General features: G+C 40.8%; 1 protein-coding gene across 1 annotated transcript in view; it reads left to right on the forward strand.

Moving 5' to 3' along the window:
• The window catches only part of LOC136874127 (uncharacterized oxidoreductase YjmC), a 205,722-nt gene that overhangs the window by 65,435 nt on the left and 122,729 nt on the right, over positions 1 to 17,558 (forward strand). The window lies entirely within an intron of this gene.

Below are 17,558 nucleotides of genomic sequence, written 5' to 3' on the forward strand. Positions count from 1 at the left end.
ATGTTAAAATTGACTCTTGCTCGCCATGGGACTGAAAGGGCTTCGACCCTGGCTAACAGCGAATACTTTTGGAGCTACTGTACATGAATCGGCTGAGATTTCGTAACGGCATAAGTAAGGCATGTTCTCAGGCTCTCAGCAGTGCAGCATCGTAATCATCTGAGTGCAGTCCTCCCAGCCCCATTTGGACCAGCCACCGATCATGCAGATTGCCTTAGCCTAGACTCGTACACTGCCAAGCCATTTTACAGAAGATAAAGAAATGGTATCTTTTATAGCATCCTTCAAATATGTGGCTTATCTGTCTACTTTTCCCTTATTTTACCAAAAAATAAATAAAATTAAGCATCTTTTAAGAAGCCAACGTTGTCAAAATAATGATGTTCAGACTGTGCAAGTTGTTTTTCATGTTTCTCCATAAACCTTTTCAGAAAAATAACCATGCATCGTGTATAGTTTTATCATATTCCAAAAATATCTCGGAATTTCTTCCTCTTGCCTTTGTTGGCGAGACCTAATGTTTACAGTGTACTGTGTCTTCTGTATACACTAGATCAAATTTGTTACTTTCACTGACCTGTCTCATTCTCACCCTTGGCTTTGACAATATGAAAGTCCTTACCAATTCTTACCACTTTTAAAGAACCATACCTGTTTTCACACTATTCAACAATTGCTTTAAACTCGCCCCGTAGGCTATTTACTTTTTGTTTGCCATTTTCCAGGGATTAATTTTAAAAATTCACCCATGCCTCTTTTATCAACCTTGTAGTACTGCCTAGAACTGCTTTCCTTCACACTTTTTTTAACTACATCAAAAACTGCTACATGATTACTCAATACGATCTATCACTTCAGTTTCTCTATAGAGCTCAACTGGCTTTTTATCAGCATCACGTCTAGAATATTTTCCCCTCTATCTGTTTCCATCAGCTTCTGATTCAACTGCTCTTCCCAGATTAACTTATTCACCAATTGTTGACCATTATTTCTATTATTCGCGTTTTCTTCCCAGTTAATATTTGGTAAATTGGAGATAACTCGCTACAACAACGTTCCTTTCTGTGTCGTTCCCCACAAAGCTGATTATCTTATCAAATAACATTCCACATTAGCGCAAGCGCCAACCTTGCCAGGTCTATACACCCAAACAACACGAAGCTGCCTATTATCTTTAGAGATAAGTCTTACACATAGAATTTCGTGTTTCTTATCCTTATCTTAGCGAACGACCACTTAAGGAAAAAATGCCCATTAAAGTAATTCCTAAGACATTGAATGTTATGTAGTTTCAAGCTGTAGCACATCCCCGTATTTTGAGCTACGAAACACCAAAGCGGCAGTATTATTGGACTTTTATATTTTCTCATATATCGTCATTGTTTCTGCAAAACCTCCTATGTGACATTTTTGTCCATTTTCAGATTATTGCTTTATTAAACTGTAGGAGACATGCCACATCACATGGAAAAAAACCTATGTGAAAATAAATATTTTACCAATAAATTTTAACGAAAACAATATCTCCGATGTGCTCGTGTCATATATTAAGTCTGCAATATCTCCTATGTGACAAGGCGTGCACATAGATGATTTTGCAACGACATGATTGGACGTCTGAGTGTCACATAGGAGATTTTGTTTTACCCTGTTGCTTTAGTTCTGAACTGTTTGGCGTGTGTGTTCGCGGTATGTTTGAGTAGCGGATTAGTGAATTATTTGTAGTTTGCGTGGAATGTCAAACCTTAGTACCTTCCGTTAGTCTGGATTATTGTGTTTTGAGTGCGTTATCATTGTAAGAGAAACTGTCATACATCATATTACCAAGTAAGTATTATGTTGATTTAGATTCAATGTTTACGATAAATTGGAGGGAATTCAAGTCTTGGAGCATTGTAATATATCAAAAGTCAATTATTACTGTTGCAAAGTGATGCATAGCTAAACGATTCAGTCTAAATTTTGCCTTTTCTCTCTCCCAGAAGCTTTCAGGAGGGAAGTTCATGGTGCAGATGGTACAGGAGCAGAATAAACAAAATGCCAATAACACAGTGAAATGAAATGGCGTATGGCTTTTAGTGCCGGTAGTGTACGAGGACATCTTCGGCTCGCCAGGTGTAGGTCTTTTGATTTGACCCTCGTAGGCGACCTGAGCGTCGTGATGAGGATGAAATGATGATGATGAAGCCCCCATGCCAGTGAAATTAACCAATGATGGTTAAAATTCACGACCCTGCCGGGAATCGAACCTGGGACCCCTATGATAAAAGGCCAGCACGCTAACCAGTTAGCCATGGAGCCGGATAATAACATAGTGACAGACTATGACTTGCACCATTGTCCCACTGTTCGTCTTGCCTGCGCAGTTGTAAGATGAGAGGTAAGACGGAACACGGAAGAGGACACAGACGCTCCGTTTTGCTGTCAGACTTGCGATCAGTTTTCGCTACTCGTGCACGGATAACATGTTGGAGGAACTTCTAATTTACACCGCTCTAGCATTAGCTTTGAGATCAAAAGCTAAAAAGAAAAGGGCTTGATCAAAATGGGCAAAAGCTTGGTTAGTTAAACGAGATACACTGTCGCATGTAAATTTAATGAAAGATTTAACTCTTGAACCAGGAGACTGGTACAATTATTTGAGGATGGACAGTGAAACGTATTTATACCTTCTTCACTTGGTAGCGCCCCATATCAGAAAGAGTGACAGTACAATGGGACGGGCAATAACACCGCATGAACGACTCAACGTCACACTTCGTTTCCTAGCAACCGGTGGAAGTTACGAAGATCTGAAATTTTCCGCTGCAATTTCAGTCCATTCTTTGGGAGTAATAATTCCTGAGACTTGCTCTGCAATATATAAGGTGCGCAAGGATCAGTATCTCAAAGTAAGTAAAAAAGTTTCTTGCACAAGGTAAAAGGAAATGTATTTCATGTTAATTTAATATAGGTAAAACAAAGTATAATGTATGCTTAGAGTACAAATAAGAAACAATTATATAATGTAGTGTGAAAATTAACGGTCTTCGTCCAACCAACCCAAAAACAAAAAATATAATTAATTGCATTGGGTTAAATTATATTTTAGTTGCATGATTTAATAATAATAACAATAATAATTTTATTTTGTTTCAGTTTCCAACAAAAGAAGATGAATGGATATGTATTGGACAGCAGTTTGAAAGAAAATGGAATTTTCCAAATTGTCTGGGTGCGGTTGATGGAAAACATGTAAAAATAACCCTGTACCGTGTACTCTTTACTTTTGATTTTCCACAAGCACGGATTACAACGGTATAGCTGTATGAATTCCATTAGAAACGCTCGAGGCATGATTCTTAAATCCGACATTATGTCCTACGAGCGAAATGCACTGTAGGAGCAATTGGTTAAAACTGACGCTAAGTCTGAAGACCCCACACACGCTCCAACTTGCTCGCCGACTTACCTGTACACGCACAGAAAAATCAGGCGCTGCCAGAATCACTTCGAGCCAAGTCTAAAGGGCCCCATACACGCGCAGACTTCTGGAATACTTACCTGCACGGACTTGCCTCCGGGAGGTAAGTCGGAAGTATGCAGTTGCCCACACACGCTCAGACTAAATGACTATTTACCGAGGAAGTTGAATACGGTACGTCACGCTCAGCTGTTTTCTGTTTAAGATTATGGGCTTCGGATGGTTGAAAAATGTATGCGGATCGAAATTAATTAGATACCGGTAGTCGGTATAGAAGATGAGTTGTTATCTGGACACAGTTTAGCGCTCTGCACGAAAAAGACCCGCAAAAATAAATTTCAGTTTTCATATTTGTAGGTTACCACATTTACATTTTCTGCCGCAACTCTGAGATGGCGCTTTCGTCGCAAAGTCTCCGGCTGAATTCAAGCAGCACTAGAATGTCAGAGACTTGCCTGCAGACTTTTTGTCGGCAGACTTATCGGCCATACACACAGAGACATGTCTGAAGAGACTGGTTTGTGCAGACTTACCTCCGACTAAGTCTGCGCGTGTATGGGGCCCTTAAGACGGTACAGGGATGAAAATTCTACCACACACGGTCCGTCTTACCTGTCGTCTTAGAACTGCGCAGGTAAGACGGGCGCTAAGACGGACCGTCTATGGGGCCCTTAATGTTTGAACTAGGTCCCGAGCTTACTGAGTGATTAAATATAGATGAGGAAAACAGCAATGTGACGGATGGCTGTGACAGGGAACAAACTATTCAAACGCGTGTCAACAAAGATATTGGTTTACAAGTCATTGGTGAACTGTGTGTTGAAGATTTTCTGGAAAGTGGACATCTAAATGTGGAGTGTGGCATAGAAGAAATAAATAAACAGGATGCTACGGGGAAAGAAAAACGAAGCCGTGATACGGAAGAAGAGGAAGGGGAGAACTGTGAGGTCGTTGACAATCCAAACATTATAGAATGTGGTTCGAAGAGGAAGATTAATAAACATAAAAGACTCGAGGGACTGGAATACGTAGGATTTCAGAAGACTGAGGATAAGGCGATTCAAAATCGTTTAAGGGTATCCAAGCAAGTTCTGCGTAGATGCAAACACACAACCACTACTAAGAAATCTGAGCGCAGTTTTCGGTGCGCTGAGATAATAGATGAAGAGAGAAATAAAGTATTTAGCACCTCCTGGAACTTAAATTCTTGGAGTGAAAAGAAAACATTCGTTCGTGGTTGTGTAACAACAAGAAATGTTTTAAGGAGGAGGAAATCAACAGTGGAAGACACTAGGAAGAACACAGAACATGATGTATTTTTACGAAAACCATCGGGTGAAAAGATTAGAACATGCAGAACTGTATTTATAAACACCCTAGCGATTGGCGAAGATACGTTTAAAAAGTGGACAAGCAACGACGATTGTTCTCTGTTCAATAACAGTGGGCATGCTGTAGACTCAAATGAACTACTTGCAAAGAAACAACGGGTTAGCGAGTGTGGCAAAGAGAAAGAGTAGCTAGATCATCTGCCTAAAGTTCCTAGTCACTACTGCAGGGCCGTAATGGGAGTGTTTCACCAAATGAGTTTGTGTCTTGCAAAGTCCATTACTTGGAACATATACCAAAACAGTACAAGTATATTAATTTCTGATGGGTGCGCCTACCAGAACCGGAACAAAACTCTGGCCAGTGCCCTGAGCAATGTTTTCAAGACAAACTCCATTATTATTGAGCAAGTCTTCCTTGAAAAGGGCCATACAATGTTAGAAGCAGATAGTGTACATTCTACTCTAGAGCAGTACTTCAATCCACCAATATATTCACCCATGGACTACAATACATCAATGAGAATGGTTAGGCCTAAAAAGCCATACAACATTATTGTCAACGAATTTTCATTTTTCAGAAATTTTGAAGGATTGAATTGCATCCTGCCCTCCCTGAGACCTGGTAAGAAGGTTGGGGATCCCACTGCCCATGATATAAGGATGTTAAAATACAGTCCATGTGGTGAAATATCTTACAAGGTAGCACGCTTCGAGAAGTGGAAACTGTTGCCTCACAGACGTAAAGAATGTCATCACACCATGGTTCAACCACTCTACACATCACAAATTCCAATCACGAAATCTAAATTCAAGCATCTTCAAGAACTCAAGTCAGTAATAGAAAAAGATCATCACTCATTTTACGACTCTCTGAAATACAAGTGAAGATGAGAAAGCAGCAAAATGTTGGATAAACAATGAAAATAATTGTCATCCTTACCTATTTTCTCAGTATTTATCTTTTTGAACTCAAATGTATTTTTCTAAAAGTTTATTGGATTTTGTTACATAACAGCGTAAGCAGAAAAATATGTTATGTTATAAAAACGATGTGTGCAATAACGTAAATTAATAATGAAGCTTAGTATATTATTTGGGTGCGTTTCTCTTATGTGGTGAAAAGGAACAGGCAAAACCTTCTATGTGCATTCTATGAATATATTTCCATTATTGTAAATATCTACATGTTTCATGAACACTGATGTTAATTATTATGATATCTTAGTGCAAACAAATGTTATTAAAATGCTTTGATCAATAAAGGTGCAGTATTCTACCAACAAACTTGTTTTTTGCATCTCCTAAAAAATTTCGTGTTTTGCACAAAGGAGCTATTGCCGGAACAACGACAATATGATATGAGCAAAGAACTGGAATCAAAGATAAGGCTTTTAGCAGATGATGTCATACTGTATAGAGTAATAAACAAGTTACAAGATTGTGAGCAATTGCATATAGACCTCGACAATGTCATGAGATGGACAGGGGGCAATGGTATGATGATAAATGGGGTTAAAAGTCAGGTTGTGAGTTTCAATTATAGGAAAAGTCCTCTCGGTTTTAACTACTGCGTTGATGGAGTGGAAGTTCCTTATCAGAATCACTGTAAGTACCTCCTGCCGGAGCAGAAAGTATGTGCGGTCGAGTTTAAACGCTAATAAAATTTGAACCAGGCCACCAATCTAAAATGCAATCACATCATCATAAAGTTTGTTTTATTCTGCGTTCTTTGGTGTAATTTACATATTTTTATTGCTTCATGTGAAGGTTATATTAGTCGGAACGCAAAAAGTACCTATATTCTTGTCCGTTTTTTGTAAGCAACTCCGGGCGAGTTGGCTGTGCGGTTAGGGACGCGCAGCTGTGAGCTTGCATCCGGGAGATAGTGGGTTCGAACCCCACTGTCGGCAGCTCTGAAGATGGTTTTCTGTGGTTTCCCATTTTCACACCAGGCAAATGCTGGAGCTGTACTTTAATGAAGGCCACGGCCGTTTCCTCCCCACTCCTATCCCTTTCCTATCCTATCGTCGCCACAAGGCCTATCTGTGTCTGTGTGGCGTAAACCAAATGTTTAAAAATGTAAACTACAAATTTGTAGTATCTTTACATGAAAATGCACAGTCCGATTTTCACGAAATTTAGGTGGATTATGGAATGCACTATTATAACTATAATTCTGAAGTGTAATTACTTTACTCGCTTTGGCAAAGAAGTTATTACTTTTGTAAAAGGCTGTCCGTTTGCTTCTTGGTGGTCTTCCGAAATCGAGATTGAGTTCATGAGAAAGGTATGAAGTGCTTTGTTTCAAATCGTTGTATACCGAAAAAATACAATGCCTTCTGAATTTTATACCGATTTTTAATTGAAGCGAGCGAGCGATATGCACTCAGGTGTATCAAGCAGCTTGAGCAAAGGGTTGTCCAGTAAATGGGCAAACCTCGTTGCGGTGAACTCCCTTCCACGATAAGATCACAAGCAGGTGAATCATGGTATTTCCAAACTTATTTGTGGTTTAGTTATTTGCATTAATATGGGCTTTCAGTACCACTGGCTGTATTGCTCAGTTAATACAGAGTTAAAAATGTCCCCGAGGTCATGGTTTACGGAAGGCGAAATACGTATAACTGTACAGCAAGTCCAATTTGCTTTTTCACGCTAGATGGAGAAAGGCTACGTGAAAACCGATATCCTGTGTGCCAACGAGTGGCAGATTGTCTTGGTATTTCGCTCCGATCAGTGCAGGAAGTTCAAGCGGAAAATGCGAAAAATCAAACCCCTCTAAGAGGAAGAGAATATCGAGCGGACGGCCGTGTATTCAAGTGGATCAATTCACTATTGGAGTAATTCGCGCAGGTCTATTCACGAGTTCCTTCTGGTGAAACTGTTTCCAACTATTAAAATACTGAAGGATAAACTTTTAGGTTTATAAAATTAAGCAAAAAGCCTGTCCTTACGGAATCAGTGTCTGCTGCTGCTTCACGGCATGCATTTTTAAGAAAATACGACCACTCAGAGAAAGTGGGAATAAAGTGTATTGACACACATGAGACGTGGTGCGGTCAAAATCACATGGTTAAATATGCGTTGCAAGAAAACGTAATAGAAGCGTTGAATTGTAATTCCTCAAACTAAGATTACTATCGTGGTCATTTACTGGAGGTTTTAAATGGAGAGGGGCTTTAGAACCCCATCTGGAGCTGGAAAACGTGTAATTACAGTATACTACATACAGGTAGTGAAGACGGCTTTTTGGAAGGGGCGGAACTCTGCTTTGTAGGAAAGAAAGGAACTAGAGACTATCACAAGGAGAAGAATTCTCGGCATCTTGACGAATGGTTTCGCAAGATTTTGATGAAACTCCCACCGAAGTTAGCTATTGTGATTATAAGGCACCTTTACCATACGATGCATACGGAAACAAAAAATTCAGCAATAACTTGGCTGAAGACTACTGCCTGCCGATGCCTTTAACTTCAGTATATTAACAAAAGCTGCACTGGTTGATCACGCTAAACCTTATTTTGGAATTGCTCAAAAGTGACTTGATCAAATCACGAAATAATTGCGCCAAGATGTTAAATTGATGTGGTTGCCTGTTGCGCATTGAGAGTTAAATGCCACAGATCTAATTTGGGCTTACGTGAAAAATAAAATAGCAAGTGATAAAATGGCAAATCCACAAGAAAAAGTGAACCGTGTAATGAAATCAGAGATCTGTGTGAGGAAACTTTACATTCCGTGACACGTGAACTTTGTAAAAAGTGTGTAATGCACGTACAGAAAATTGAACATTATTGGGAGAAATATCATCTCTCAGAAAATACGTTAATGACATAGCCTCTGATTATTGATCTTGAGGACCCGGATTCCGAAAGTGACGATGATAATTTCCACTTCAGTGATAATATATCATATGTAGATAAATAAATGACTTACATTGTAAATAGTAACCGTTATACAGTATTGTATATACAGTGCATTGTACATAATAGTCTAAATCAACAAAATACGAAAAAAAAACAAAAATTCAATAAATAAAAATATTTTAAAATGATGCTTGTTGTTTAGAGGGACCTAACAACGAGGTCATCGGCCCCCAAAAAAACATTTTAAAAGTTGCCTTCGGAAGTCCAAAGCCCTCATGTGAAAAGCTTATGGGAAATGTAAAAACTAAACAAGCGAGAATTTGATTAGAAACTTTCGCTAATATAACACGCGAGTGCCAGAACATAAGTGAACACGTTCAGGCTTACGCTAACTGTCCTTATCTGTAAATTGTACTACCCCTGGCGAAAGCAAGCTGATTTCACACCGGAACGCCTATCACTCCCTTTCAAATAAATATCGGTATAAAATACAGAAATCATTGTATGTTTTCGGTATAAACATTATAGCCTATTTGTTATTTTAAACAAATAACTTGAGGTCTTTCTGATGAACTCAATCTCGATTTCGGGAGACCACTCAGTATCAAAAAGGCAGCCTTTTACAAAAACAACAACAACATTTTTCCAAAGCGTATAAAGTAATTAAACTTCAGAAATTTATTGTTAATAGTACATTCCAAAATCCCCCTAAATCTCATGAAAATCGAACTGTGCGTTTTCATGTAATGGTACTACAAAATTGTTGTTTACAAAAAACGGGCAAGAAAATGGGTACTTTTTGCGTTCCGCCTAATATAACATTCACAGGAAACATAATAAAAATATGAAAATACCTTCAAAGAACGCAAAATAAAACAAGCTTTACGGTGGTGTGATTATATTTTAGACTGGTGGACCGGTTTAAACTTTATTAGCGTTTAAACTCGACCGCACATACTTTCTGCGCCGTCAGTAGGTTTTAATATGAGGAAAGATCATCATTGTGGTAATCATATAAACGGGATTGTAAATAAAGGGTACAGATCTCTGCACATGGTTATGAGGGTATTTAGGGGTTGTAGTAAGGATGTAAAGGAGAGGGCATATAAGCCTCTGGTAAGACTCCAACTAGAGTATGGTTCCAGCGTATGGGTCTCTCACCAGGATCACTTGATTCGAAAACTGTGGAAAATGTCCAACGGAAAGCAGCACGATTAGTTCTTTATGTGTTTATTGGCGTAGTTAAGGCCATTGTGCCTTCTCTGGGTGATTTCCGACAAAAGAATAGCGTTACGAAAATTTTGCAAAGTTTGGACTGGGAAGACTTGGCAGAAAGGAGACGAGTTGCTCGACTAAGTGGTATGTTCCGAGCTGTCAGTGGAGAGAGGCGTGGAATGAGATTAGTACACGAATAAGTATGAGTGGTGTTTTTAAAAGTAGGAAAGATCACAATATGAATATAAAGTTGAAATTCAAGCAGACAAAATGGGGCAAATATTCGTTTATAGGGAGAGGAGTTAGGGATTGGAATAATTTACAAAGGGAGATGTTCAGTACATTTCCAAATTTTTTGCATTTATTTAAGAAAAGACTACGTAAGCAACATATACGTAGGGAATCTGCTACCTGGGCGACTGTCCTAAATGCGGATCAGTGGCGATTGATTGATTGATTGATTGATTGATTGAGTGATTGAGTGATTGATTGATTGATTGATTGATTGATTGATTGATTGATTGATTGATTGATTGATTGATTGATTGATTGATTGATTGATTGATTGATTGATTGATTGATTGATTGATTGATTCTGAAATAAAACTTCCACATCGTGAAATATTTACTATAGTTAGCTCTGAGATATAAATTTTAAGAAAGTGAGGGAGTTGATAAAGGGAAATTTCACTCTCAGTAGTAGACTCTCGACCTTCGGATCCGTAGATCGTTGTTCAAGCCCGGCAGAGGTAGTCAGATTTTTGAAAGGCGGGGAAAAGTCCATTGACTACTCATGTCATACGGTACGATGTTGGCATGTAAAATATGTTCCGGTGACATATCCGGTACTTTCTTTCTTTCTTTCTTTCTTTCTTTCTTTCTTTCTTTCTTTCTTTCTTTCTTAATCCGTTTACCCACCAGGGTTGGTTTTTCCCTCAGACTCAGCGAGGGATACCACCTCTACCGCCTCAAGGGCAGTATACTGGAGCGTGAGACTTTGGGTCGGGGGATAAAACTGGGGAAGATGAACAGTTCCTCGCCCAGGCGGCCTCACCTCCTATGCTGAGCAGGGGCCTTGTGAGGAGATGGGAAGAGCGGAAGGAATAGACAAGGAAGAGGCTGTGGCCTTTAGTTGCTGGAGGAGAAGTGAGAAACCATGGAAAACCTCTTCGAGGATGGCTGATCACTTGACCTCCCGAGGATGAGTGGACCCCGTTCCAAAACTCGTATCACTTTTCAAATGTCGTGGCAGAGGCGGGAATCGAATTCGGGGGTGGCAGCTAATCACACTAACCACTACACCACAGAGGCGGACATATTCGGTACTTACCCGACAAAATTAATTAAAACTCCATCATGCATTCCCGTGAGATCTCCGAAGTTAAACAACATTGGGCGTGGTCAGGAGTTGGATGGGTTGCCACGCGCTGTTGGTGGGGGAGTACGGGAATGGAGGGAGCGGAAAGAAACTGGCCACCCTACCGCAGGTAAACTCCGGCTCAGGAACACCTCTGCGGAAGTTCGGACCTGCCTTCGGGCAGAATAACCCTTACCTTACCATCATACATCACCTAACAGAAGTCTTATTTCTCTACTATCTGGTATTTAGAACTGAGAGTCGAAATTGACATGAAGGCAGCCTAAACGGCGTCGGCAGCTTAAAGTGCCTATACACGATATAGCTGGGACCATACGATTATTATTATTATTATTATTATTATTATTATTATTATTATTATTATTATCTCGAGATCTGGAAATTTCGAAAGATATTTTTCTATTGTTAAGCCATCTGTTTCTTTTCATAGGCTGCAAAAATACTCTAGTGTGGCTGGTAGGAGTTACATGTGCAAGTTGTTTTACGTCGCACCGACACATATAGGTCTTATGGCGACGATGCGACAGGAAAGGGCTAGGAGTGGGAAGGAAGCGTCCGTGGCTTTAACTAAGGTACAGCCTGGTGTGAAAATGAGAAACCATGGAAAACCATCTTCAGGGCAGCCGACAGTGGGGTTCGAACCCACTATCTCCCGAATACTGGATACTGGCCGCACTTAAGCGACTGCAGCTATCGAGCTCGGTGGTAGGAATTATAAGGTTACCGGACGTCTGGAAAATCCCGAAAATTTCCCTACAATTTAGAAAGTCAATACACTCACAAAAAATGTATTTTCCAGTCGCGGAAGAAAGGATAAATTATAATGATGTTATAGGTTTTTACATCCCACTAACTACTTTTACGGTTTTCGGAGATGCCGAGGCGTCGTAATTCCGTCCCACAGGAGTTATTTTGCGTGCCAGTAAATCTACCGACACGAGACTAACGTATTCGAGCACCTTCAAAATACCACCAGACTGAGCCAACATCGAGCCTGCCAAGCTGGGCTCGCAAGACGAAGAATACATTATTGTAAGCAGCTTGACCATACGGACAATAATTGTTTTTGGGGGCGAAATAAAGTTTTCCAGGTAGTTGTTATGGTTGCAGGAAGTAACATACTGTAAAAGAATTGATTTGTTCGTTTTCTTGCCTATAATGCAAATCGCATTCTAATTTTTTAAAATCGATTTACGCTCAATCGACTGAGGAGAGAAACAAGCTATTGATAGACTCTGTGAAGGACATATTTTTAATTTAAATATTTATTATATCTTTTTAAGGCCAGAAATCTTGCAGGAAATCTGTATGTATGTATGTATGTATGTATGTATGTATGCATGTATGCCTACCTCTTAGCCCCGTTTCTTCATACAGGGTCGGGGAAGAGGCGAGATGAATTTACATGCCATATTTTTACGGCCGGATGTCCTTCCTGACGCCAATCTCAGTTGAGGAACTAATGAAGACGAAATGAATGAAGGTGAATGAAATAGGGTAATAAGGTGGAAGGAATCTGATGTGGCCTCTGGATATGAACTGTCCTGTCATTTACCTGGAAGTGATTTTTTTTTTTTTTTTTTTGTTTTTGCTAGTGGCTTTACGTCGCATCGACACAGATAGGTCTTATGGCGACGATGAGATACGAAAGGCATGGGAGTTTGAAGGAAGTGGCCGTAGCCGTAATTAAGGTACGGCTCAAGCATTTGCCTGGCGTGAAAATGGGAATCCACGGAATAACATATTCAAGGCTGCCGACAGTGGAATTCGAATCCACTATCTCCCGGATGCAAGCTCACAGCCGCGCGCCTCTTCGCTACTCTGTTAAAAAAATTCAAATGAAAGGATCGGAGTAACATTTAGAGAGAGGAAGAAATTTGAAGAAGCAGAAAGCTTCCTTGTTAACAAACGGGCCTTTCCAAGGGGCGGGGGAATTAATTTTGACAGGTTTAATTATTATGTGTCAGATAAGGCCGAAAAAGGCGGGGAGGGGGTGGGGTGACCAGTTAAAACAGGTCGTAAGTGAGCCAAGGGCCGCGATATTTGAAACGGGTGTTCGGCTTCTTGGTCCTTACGACCTGTTTTAAGAGTAGGATGCCTGGGTCGGTAGAGTGACTTAGGAGGATTCTAGTCTTAGCCATCTTGACTATTTTGTTTATGTGAGATCTAATAAGCGGAATACGAAGTTCAGTTCGTATCTTTTTATTATATCTCAGAATAGAAGCATTAGTCATCCGGCGGAGGGTTTTATTTTGACAACGTTGAAGGGTTTGCTTGTGGGATTTCGGAATATAGCACTAGGCCTCACAGCCGTATAGGAGGATAGGCCTGACACATGCTAGATATAGGTTTCTCTTTATAGACTTAGAGATGTGCCTATTATATAGCGGAGGTCTCAGGGCTGCCACCCGTGCTGTAAGGCCTATTCTAGATTCAGTTTCCACATTAACCCGCGGTCCACTGTCGGATCTAAATATTTAATTTTATTAGACCAAGACAGTGGGACATTGTTAATAGTAAGATGGCTAATTCTAGGAAGACGCTTGGTGAAAACAATTGCCTGCGTTTTGGGAGGATTAATTTTCACCTTGTTCCTTACGCACCACTTCCAGAACAGTGATATCAATTTCTGTAGCGCTCTGACGGCATAGTCATTTCTCCGCTGAGTGGTATAAATGGCTGTCATCACCATCAGTGTACTGCTGGACTTCAACACCTTGTAGGGTGGGAAGATCGTTCACATATAGGCCGTGTAAAATCGGAGAGAGGACTCCCCCTTGGGGGTACTCCGGCTCGGAGGGCCCATGCGCACGAACTTTTTGTTGTCACAGGATATCAGACTGTTGCCCCAGTCCGCCCAATCACCGGACTTGTCGACAATCGAATATATGTGGGATATGGTGAAACGACGGGTGTGGCGTTGTGACCCAATATCAACCACCAAAAATGAACTATGGAACCAGGTGAATGCAGCATGGATGGGTATACCTCAGGACGCCATTTGCGGCTTAAATGTTTCGATGCCATTACGCATGGAACAAGTTATCAGTGACCATGGAGGAGGACCCAGTGCCTACTAGGCAACAGGACACATGCTGAAATGACTGAAATGCTAATCGTTTCTTCAGAACATACTAATGAACATGTCCTGTGAATATATGAATTTCTCAGGTTTTTCAAGGTGTTCTGTTTTTTTATGAATATGAATGTAAGTAGGTCAGATAACTCTTCTTGATATGTCTGTCGCAGTCATGTTCTTTTACGTGCCACCGACACGAGGCTGACGTATTTGAGCACCTTCAATTACCACCAGACTGAGCCAGGATTGAACCTGCCAAATTGGAGTCAGAAGGCCAGCGCCTCAACCGTCTGAGCCAAACAGTCCGGCACTGCTGATAATGTAGTTTATAACACTTCTTTCCATACAATATTCTCTGTGCTTCGACTTTTCGGTCGTATCTGGATCTAACATTTTCAAGCGAACTTGCCCGAGATGTTCCCATGTCCTACATTTTAGATTATTAAAGGCATGCATTCCGCTAGAATAATGTGATAACCCCAAACAGCAACATGCAGTTGGCCATTGCTGAATACTGGTTCGGGTAAGTAGACTCCCCATTTTTTCATGAGTTTGTCCCTGCGCTTTATTAATGGTCATACACAAGTCTAGTCGACTTGATACCTTCCCCTTTGTACGTACGCAGACTGTTTTCTCTAGCAGCATGTAAGTTATTAGGAACGGTCTGCCATCTGTTGAGTATATTCAGAAGCTGGGAAAGGTTAGTGTGATTAGCTGCCAACCCCGGAGGCCCGGGTTCGATTCCCGTCTCTGCCACGAAATTTGAAAAGTGGTACGAGGGCTGGAACGGGGTCCACTCAGCCTCGGGAGGTCAACTGAGTAGAGGTGGGTTCGATTCCCTCCTCAGCCATCCTGGAAGTGGTTTTCCGTGGTTTCCCACTTCTCCTCCAGGCAAATGCCGGGATGGTACCTAACTTAAAGCCACGGACACATCCTTCCCTCTTCCTTGTCTATCTTCCCATCCCCCCGCAAGGTCCGTGTTCAGCATAGCAGGTGAGGCCGCCTGGGCGAGGTACTGGTCATCCTCCCCACTTGTATCTCCTGACCCAGAGTCTGAAGCTCTTGAGGCGGTAGAGGTAGGATCCCTCGCTGAGTCCGAGGGAAAAACCTACCCTGGAGGGTAAACAGATAGAGAGATGAAGAAGAAGGGAAAGGTTAGAGAATCATAAAATATCGAGTAGAGGATAGTATTCTTCCATGATCAGAGGAAGTGTTTACTCTCTGGCTTGACAAGTAGTAATCAAACATGGCTACATGCAATGACGTTATTAAGGACTAGCAGAAGTGCGGTACTCGTTCTTCGTACGGGTTATCAGAAACTGGTTTTAGTTACTCATACTATCGGTGTGACTGACTTCATTAGATATTTATATCACTGGTGTATTAAGTACCTACGTAGAAATTATTTGTCATATTTGAAATTATGGTGTAAGCATAGATAGTACCACATATATAAATATTATTGAATGTATTTGTTTAATCCGACATTTCGTAACTATTACAAATATAAGAATAAGATTAGATCTATGTTATTGTCGGGCTGGTCGCTGTACTACGGAGATATCCGGGGCTATTATTTTTATACTTCACTTCCTTTCCATCCCCGCCCAAAGGAGTGCTATGAGCGTCTTACACAACAGTTTATTTTTTCCAGATAGTAAGTCATATGTGTACCAATTTTGGTTGGCAGCTATGCCCAAACGGACATGCATAATCTAGCTGCTGTAGAATCCTGGAGCTGACGTTGCCATGGTTACGGCCGTTCGTTTCTTCATCCGATTCCTAGAACAGGGGTAACTTAGTGTGCTTCCAATATCTCCATAACGGTTCGTTTTAGGGCCTTAAAACATGGTTTTCGGGCCCGTAGAGCTTACAGAGTTTTGTTCTTTGCGTCAAAGCGCTTAAAATGAGCTTTGTCTCGTCCTTGTACGACAAATTCGATTTCGCCTATATTAGCCTATTATTTTTATATCCCCCCGTCGCCCCCCCCCCCCTCGAATCTGTTTGACAATAAGATACAGCCCATGTTAGTCACTGGCAATGTAGCTTTCTATAGGTGAAGTAATTTTTAAAATCGGTTCAGTAGTTTTGAGTCTATCCGTTACAAACAAATATACAAATTTTTCCTGTTTATAATATTAATATAGATGAAAATCACACGTATCAGAATATTAATGAAAGTGTTAGTCGCTTAACAACCTGCTGATTTTATGATTACTCAAAGTTGGCTGAACTCAGAGACCTATCATTATCTCTCGATTCACTGGCAGGTAATTCCGGAGAGAATACAAGAGAAATGAAGCAAATTGGTCCAGTAGAACAGACGGACAGCTGTTTTCAGTAAACTCTTTTTAATATAGAGATAAATCTATATACCCGGGCTGGCCACAACGAGGCTCGCGAGCCGCACGTGGCTCTTGAGTCAGTCTCGTGCGGCTCTTGACACCAAGTTTAGAGTAAAATTAATTGATATAATTAATGGAAACTAACAACAACTCGCGGTTTGCGGCAGTCAGCAACAGCAATGTGCGGCTTAAATTCATTAAATCTAAGTATCGATCTGAACTAACTGATGAACATTTAAGTGAAATTGTGCGAACTGCGCTTACCAATCGGCCAGATTTCAAAAAAAAACTAACAGCAAAAATGAACACTCGAAAAAGCACTTCTCAAAAGCCAAATCTCATTCCTTGATGTGTATCTGAACAATAATGTTCTGTGTAGTGTAGAAAATAAATGTTCCTTCATTGGTTATAAGCCAACGGCCGTAGCCGGGTTGAAACACCGGATCCCGTGAAAACTCCGAAGTTAAGCAACATTGGGCGTGGTCAAGATTTGGATGGGTTGCCACGCGTTGTTGGTGGGGGTAAGTGAATGGAGGAGCGGAAAGGAACTGGCCACCCTACCGTACGTTAACTCCGGTTCAGGCATACCTCTGCGGAGGTTCGGACCTGCCTTCGGGCAGAATAACCCTTACCTTTACATTGGTTATAAAATGAAAAACGCGTCTTCATTTTATAGACCATTTTGTAAACATGCTGCCAATTTTGTCTCCTAAACTTTCGTAAATTTGCGGCTCCCAAAATTTAGGTTAGTGGCCACCCCTGCTATGTACTAAAATCCCCGATCCGACGGGGAATCGTACTCGGAACCCCATGAACCCAAGGCCAGCATGCTTAGCCATGGAGTCGGACTTAAATATAAATAATGTTTTACAATAAAAGTA

This window comes from Anabrus simplex, chromosome 5, assembly GCF_040414725.1.
Source record: "Anabrus simplex isolate iqAnaSimp1 chromosome 5, ASM4041472v1, whole genome shotgun sequence".
In the NCBI taxonomy this organism is placed as follows: domain Eukaryota; kingdom Metazoa; phylum Arthropoda; class Insecta; order Orthoptera; family Tettigoniidae; genus Anabrus; species Anabrus simplex.